The sequence below is a fragment of the Gallus gallus genome, chromosome 1 (assembly GCF_016699485.2).
Source record: "Gallus gallus isolate bGalGal1 chromosome 1, bGalGal1.mat.broiler.GRCg7b, whole genome shotgun sequence".
Classification (NCBI taxonomy): Eukaryota; Metazoa; Chordata; class Aves; order Galliformes; family Phasianidae; genus Gallus; species Gallus gallus.
Window position 1 is genome coordinate 182,362,376 of NC_052532.1, and position 7,447 is coordinate 182,369,822.

Genomic DNA, 7,447 nt, shown 5'->3' on the forward strand with positions numbered 1-7,447 from the left:
CCCAGGCAGTCTGATTCAGTGGTTCGCAACCCTGCCCATGGCAGGGTGGTTGGAGCTTGGTGATCTTTAAGGTCTCTTTCAACCGAAGCCATCCTATGATTCTATGAGACTGGATTAGCAAGTGAGAAAGTTATGTATCCTGATGCAATGTGTTGCTGAAACACAAAAAATATAGCATCTATGATGGGTTATCATGAACAGTTCCTGCTCATTCCTCTGACTACGAGGATGTGGATTCCCAGTATTTATAAAGAAGTACTTTAGCTACCGGAGCAGGGTGAGGGCTTTGTGCAATTGAATACTGACTAGAGCAGAGCTTAAAAAAACATTTCTTCCTCTTCTCTTTTCAAATGAGCAGCCATCTGCAGCACTTCTGGGTGACAGAGATACCCCTGTTTTCCAAAAGCCTCAAGAAAACTGATACTGCAGGATCTTAAAAGCAGAAAAGACATATGCACTGAAGCTAGTCTATGAAGAAAGAACTTGTTACCTGGATGTGCATAACTCTTCCTTGCATTCAGTGGCAATTTCACACCTCTTGCTGTTAACTGCCCAAATTGTGATAACAGAACAGGAGGGTGCATGGCCAGTATTTAAGCATTGGGAACCAATAGACACTTTGAACAGTTTAATTGCATTAACCCTTCTGAACTCTGAACCTTCATCATGTCAGAACTACATCCAAGACACAACACTGGCACTCAGTGCTGACATTGCTGGTACCAAGATAGGAGATCAGCAGGAAACACAGGTGGGTTGCATCATGTACAGGTGCCTAAAACAGGGCTAAGCTCATCTCTGAGGGCTACAAACAGGGCCTTTGCAGAACGACCACCCTCTTAACAACAGCCATCTCAGGGGTACAGCCAAGTGTGTCTGGTACACCTACTTTGTAAACAGGACCTGAAGGTTCGTGATGTGGATTCTGTGGTTCTGGATGTGAGAGTTTTCCCTGGCCTGCCTACATTCTTTAATTAAAGCAGTTTGTGAGGGGTGGCGGTAGGAGGCCACACATTGCTGAGGGCCCTCAGCAGCGCGGAGGTCCCTCAGGGGCTGGGACAGGAGGTGCACAGCTGCCACCCAGCGGTGACAGCTCTTCTGCCATCTGCTCTGAGCTGAAAAGGTTACACTGATTCAGATGAAAAATCAGTATTGAAAAGTGAAGGTGTCTGGGGAAAAAAAAAAGAGGAAAAAAAAAAAAAGCACAAAGCAAAACGAACCAAAATCTTACAGACATCTGGTAAACGTTGTTATTACACTGAAGAATTTGGTAATAAAGGTGAAAAGTACATAGTTCACAAACAGCTCTGAAGAAAATTTTTCAAACATATGTTATGTATGTATAGTACAAGTACTCCTTATTTCTCACTGTGTTTCAGACTATTTTTTCATTACCTTTATAAGCACTGCTCTTATTTTTTCCTCAGGAGAAGGAGGCCAAACTGCTACAGGTATGCTCTGGAGCAAAATGCTGCAAGTTAACAAATACAGAGTGTTTGTGTACAGACATGTACATAAACATCACCTGGATGTGTGCTTTAACAAGCTTAGAATATAAAAAGAGAACGGTTATAATTAAAGAAATCTTTTTCATTTCCAAGAGTTATAAATGCTACCTTCCTTTCCAGGATCACAATGCAGCAAGAAGGCTTTAATTAGAGAAAATTCATATGTGTATTATATATCTGTATTCCCTGTGACCACAGAAATGTACCAGCAGTAACAAAGCCCACAAGAAGCATGGCCATTCCTCAAGCACTTGGATGAGCAAATGTTCACAAGACATTACAACCAAATAGGTTCTTCTGCCAGCTTAGAAAAGCATCAAAATATGCTACATGTCATGTTCAGAATGTTAGCAAATTCTGCAGAGGCCTTCATATAGAGAAAATAAGTTAAATTAAAGGCCAAACGCAGAGCTAAATTTCTACCAGAAAGGTGAGTGGAAGCAGCTGGAGAACAAATACCTAATGGACACATGGGACTGAATTAACTCACAGAAACATGTGGAAAATAAATAAAATCCCATAATTTAATGGTGTTCATTATTCAGTTGTGCATGAAACAAGACTGGATCTCACCATTCTCGTTTCCTGTGTAGTCCCCTCAATTCTCATCCCTGTAGCTAAATTCCAAACTACACTGAGCTTTCTCTCTTTGCCTCTGATTTTGCACAGGCGATCCTCACGTGCAGATTATTGTAAGTCACAGTTTTGAGAACTATTGCTATTGCTATTAAAGAGAAAAAGGCTGAATGAAATACTACCTGTAGAACAGAAAGTACAGAGGACATTATTTTATTTATTTTTGTTTATGTTTTTTTGAGGGAGGTGATTGTGCCCCTCTACTCAGCTCCTGTGAGGCCCCATCAGGAGTACTGCATCCAGGCCTGGGGTCCCCAGTACAAGAAAGGCACAGAGCTCTTGGAGTGTGTCCAGATGAGGGCCACTAAGATGATCAGATGGCTGGAGGACCTCTCCTATGAAAAAAGGTTGAGAGAACTGGGCCTGTTTAGCTTGGAGAAGAGAAGGCTCCGGGGAGACCTCATTGTGGCCTTCCAGTACTTGAAGGGAGCCTAAAAACAGGAGGGGAAATGGCTGTTTACAAGGGTGGATAGTGACAGGACAAGGGGGAATGGTTTAAAACTAAGGCAGAGGAGGTTTAGGCTAAATATTAGGAGGAAGTTTTTCACACAGAGGGTGGTGACACACTGGAACAGGTTGCCCAAGGAGGTTGTGGATACCCCATCCCTGGAGGCATTCAAGGCCAGGCTGGATGTGGCTCTGGGCAGCCTGATCTGGTGGTTGGCGATGCTGCACACAGCAGGGGGGTTGAAACTCAGTGATTGTTGTGGTCCTTTTCAACCCAGGCCATTCTATCATTCTATATTACTATGGATATTTGTGACCACCAGAAGCACTTGTGTGTTCTGCAGGAGACAGAGCACATTTGCTTTAAAAGAAATGATACACTCATGAGGAAAGATCCTGAACATTGAGTAAGAATGATAATTAAGTGACAAGAGACAAAAATAAGGATTCTACCTCTTACAGCATCTACTAGGAACAGAAGGCCAGGGACTTTAATAAACTAGGACAACTTGGATTCAGCCTATAAGGACTGAATCTACATTAGCATTTTGTTTCAGAGTAGCACTGAAGTTTTGAAGTCAGTCTCCTCCTCATCCTCACTTGCCATGCATAGTTTCAGTGTGCAGAGCAGTTTGGGGCCACAGAAATCAGATTAGTGGTGGAGGACAATCTGTCACAGCTGCCCACATACTGACAAAGTTCAGGGTTCAAACCGAAGAATGGTCCTTTGGGTACTTTCCAATGATGTGGCCGGAGGAAAGCACTTCAGCACCAGAAATCAGTCCCAAGTCTCCTACTGAATGCTTTGCCTGTGGGTAGCTAACAGCAGGGAGTTATAAAACAGATGACTTGAGCCATCTGGTAATGTTTCTATCAGCAACAGTTATGAAATTATGCATGTCACTGAGATTGTACTGGTACACGTTTGTGGTGTTCAAGGCAAGCAGATGAGTACATGGTCTGGGCAAAATTGTGTTTGTGTTTGCTGGTGGTAACCACAATTACCTACACCGATATCATGTATAAGCCTCCATTTAATACTTTTTGCTTAGAAATTGCAAAATCATTCAGTTTTTCAGAAATATAACTGTAAAGTCTCTGGCAGGAGTAAATATCTGGAGTAACACAGGTGCTAAACAAGTAAAACAAATTTGTGTGCAGGGAAGTCAGTGAAACTGAAGGCAGAGTGCACAGAGGTGTAGCTGTCCCACAGAGTTGGCCTGCAGCTATCCAAAATACCACAGCTTCATTTCAGGGCTGCACTTTGAAAGGTCATGTCAGAAATTAAAGTCCTGTGAATAATACAGAGCACCCTGTAGGTATCCAAGTGTTGCAATGCGAGCTGAATTCAACAATCCTGCTGAAAAAAAAACAAAGGATTTTGCACAGAAGGGAACAGAGCTGAAGAGCAGCGATGAGCCAGAACCTGCATTCAAATCCTATCTGGGTTTCCATATGTCCCTCCCACATTCTCCTGGCTGTTCCCTGCTCCCAGTGACAAGACAGCTAGAGACATGTAGGCATACCTAGTTTCCAGGGGACAGTGGAAACTGGTTCACAGCACTATGACCAAGCTCCAGAGACCATGACATGGGGTTCCTGATAGCGAACTACCAGCTTTTTTTTTTTTTTTTTTTTTCCAGAAGCTCTGAGTTCTGGATTTTCTGGCTTTGGAAATGAGTAGGAATTGTCTGGATGATTTAAATGGGTCACTGGCATTTTTGAATTTATATCAATGCTCTCTTCTGTTTGTTACTCAAATCTCTTACCTTCATTCTGAATTTAGCCCAAAAAATCCATAGTGTGATTTTGCTGTAAGGTACTGGTACTTGAAATTACAGAAAGGCTCTACTTTAAAAAAAGGCAGAGTGCAAGTTCAGGTGCAGGATTCTTCATCTGTTTTAGTGAGAAACACACGCTTGCTACTGCACCACCAAGTATGCTGCAATATGTTATGAAGAATTTGAAAACATTTAAAAACATGGGTTGGATGTCACTAAATAAAATGCTGTAGCTACATGCTGATTAGTAACATTTTCACCTGCTATCTCATTACTATTACACAACACCGCCGCTAGATGTCACATTACAAAACACATTATATTCATCCCCACAAAGGCGTGAATGTAGTTAACAGTTGAAGTAGAAGGAAGTATCTCACATCTAACTATTGATCTTTAACTTTCAGCAGTAGAGAACTACTGGTCTTCCCTGAAGACTCCACTGTTACAGCATAAGACTGTAGGAAAGGCCATGAAACTACCTCATTCCTTTGGGCTCTTACAATGTTTTTAAAGCATCTTCCAGAATGGATCCTGATTCATGGCAGGAGCTCTTAGGATTTACCACAGGGGAAAGTGTTTGTAGAGTGCTTTTTATTCACAATGCTCCAGTCTGTTAGTAATAAATTAGTCTCCCTGTGCTGTTTTGCCTGTGACAGAAATTGGCTCATGATAACCCTGTCCTTATCTCAATCCATGAGCCTTTTTTTTCCCCTATATTTTCTATTTTCTCCCTTCACTCTTTTGAGGACAAGGAATGAGAGTGTGGCATGGTGGAGTTTAGCAGCCCCTCAGTGTGAAGCCACCACACAGATCAGTTCTGAAGCATTTATCTGCTTGTAGTGTTAGAGGAAAAGCGTCCAGAAATATATGTGGATTATAGTAGTCCCTTATCTATACTTGAGTAAATTAAGCAGCGTCACAGAAGCATTAATCTATGCCATTACATTATTACCTTGGTTCCTGGCACCGCTTTGCCCTGGACAAACTGATGTCTGGATATGATTCAGGAGTCGGTACAGTTCATCGACGTTTCTCAAGAAGCAATCAACACGTAGCTGCCCTGTATTAAAAGATACTTTTAGATAAGTAGAGAATGTACAGCGATAGCCTGTGTTTGTATCTTGATGGCTTGCTGTACTCGTGTGGGTAAGTATGGTGTGCCTGAGCCTGCTTTTTTGTTTATACCACCAGGTTTTGTTCCCACCCGATAAGAAGTCTGTCATTCACCTGGATCTTACACAATCCTTTACCCTCCTCTGAAGTCCTGGGTTTTCATAGCCTTTCTTTTGGGGGCAGGAAAGGGAGGCAGACCTGACTCTTGGAAGCCAGAGGTCCAACTTTAAGACCTTTGAAAAAACTGCAAGAGATCATCTTTTCTGGATATTCCATTGCTTCATACCTGGCTTTCTAAAAGCACATCCTCTCATTCATCTCAGTCATTAGCTCAGTTGTGTCACTGAAATTTATTGCAACAGGAGGTCTTGTTCAGTGCCCAATAATTCCTTGTCCAACCATTCTCTATAAACTCCATCTCTGTAAGGCAGACCTAAAAATAATGTCTGCTACTATGTCACTCATGCTCTGTCCAAAACAACCAACTCTGAACATATCCAAGACATCAGATAAACCTCTTTCTGCAGACCCTTCTGCCAAGCCTTAAGCTCTTCAAAATCTGGTATTTTTTCCAGTCTGCCCCAGTGTTCCATGCCTGATTCCAGCATCATATAGATTGTCTCACCTGAAGGATTTAGGAGCCCAATCCCACCTTGTTTCTCCAGTCCTTCAGTTTACCAGGCAGCCCCAACTCCACTCTCAGGTCACTGGTCCAGGTGAAAGAATTCCCAGGGACAAAACAGACTTCAAGTATCTCTTCCGAGCTTCTGGGAATTATCATTAATTTTGTTTTTTTCTGAGGTATTTAGCATTTGGGAAATGTTTACCTGTTCTAAAAGTCTATGTAAACTCAGAATCCTGAACTCCAGCTGTCAAGTGGTAAGAAACAGAATCGTTTGCATGATGGAAACGTATGTGGGGTTTTTTTTGCTATGGTGGTAGTTTTCTTATTGGTCTTATTTTTGTTTTTTTTTTTTTTTAATTATTTAAGATTTAATATCTTTCACTGTTGCTACTCAGGAATTTGGACACACTCCAGGCCTTGACCATTCCACTGCCCCCTCTGCTCTGATGTATCCTACTTACAAACAACAGTCACCATTTGAACTTTGTTTACCAGAGGACAATACGAAAGGCATCCAAGCATAATATACTATGTCCTATAACATATGGTGTTGTATGTATGTGTACCTGTTAATAAACAATCTGCTCAATATGAAATGAAGAAAACTGCAAGAAGTTTCTGCCACTTTCAATGCTCTTACATTGCTGGGGGGGGGGGGGGGGGGGGGGGGGGGGGGGGGAGGGTGGAAATCTCCTCCTCAGAGATAGGTAAGGTTTACACCCTTTATGTCATGCAATGTGTGATTCCTGAATCAATAAATCTTTCCAGAGGTTTTGTGAAGTTTTCTTTGTTAGCTTTTGTTTGTTTGTTTTGTACAGTTTCTCAGTGCTTTGTATAGTTTCATTTTGGAATAGCAGAAACCTGAGCTTCTTTTCTGGCTATAAGCTTTTGGAAGATATGAAAATTGTATGTTTTATTAAGACTTTTTTGTCCAGTCATGATATAGGAGATGGATGTTTTTACTCCTCCAGGCAGTTTTATTGCAGGTCTGAACGAAAGTCAGTCAAAAATGCACAGAGTCCTTTGGAAACACGTAGATCTACTTATCCTTGGTACCTCCAGAGCAGACATGGCAGAGGTTGCAGAGGGTGAAGGAAGATGGATGTCCTTTCTGCAAGAGCACTGACCAAATTACCACTTTGAAAAGGGCTGCAAATGGTTGCTTGGATCCACTTAAGCCCTAGTGTACAGCAAAAATGACTGAGTCAGGCAGGATTTCATTGAACCACACAAAAAACACACCACATGACACCGAGCACTGTCCAAACTCTCCCTGAACTCCGGCACTCGGGGCCGTGCCCACTGCCCTGGGCAGGCTGTTCCATGCCCACCGC

At 42.2% G+C, this 7,447-nt stretch overlaps 1 long non-coding RNA gene across 2 annotated transcripts; it reads right to left on the reverse strand.

Moving 5' to 3' along the window:
- Positions 1 to 6,206, reverse strand: LOC121107195. 2 transcript variants are annotated; one of them, XR_006931986.1, is made up of 4 exons: positions 6,114 to 6,206; positions 5,328 to 5,435; positions 491 to 1,471; positions 1 to 155 (listed from the first exon to the last, which is right to left on the reverse strand). It is a non-coding gene; the product is annotated as an uncharacterized LOC121107195 (long non-coding RNA). The 2 variants fall into 2 exon arrangements; XR_005840918.2 differs by having other exon boundaries at positions 1 to 1,471.
- Positions 6,207 to 7,447: the final 1,241 nt, after the last annotated feature.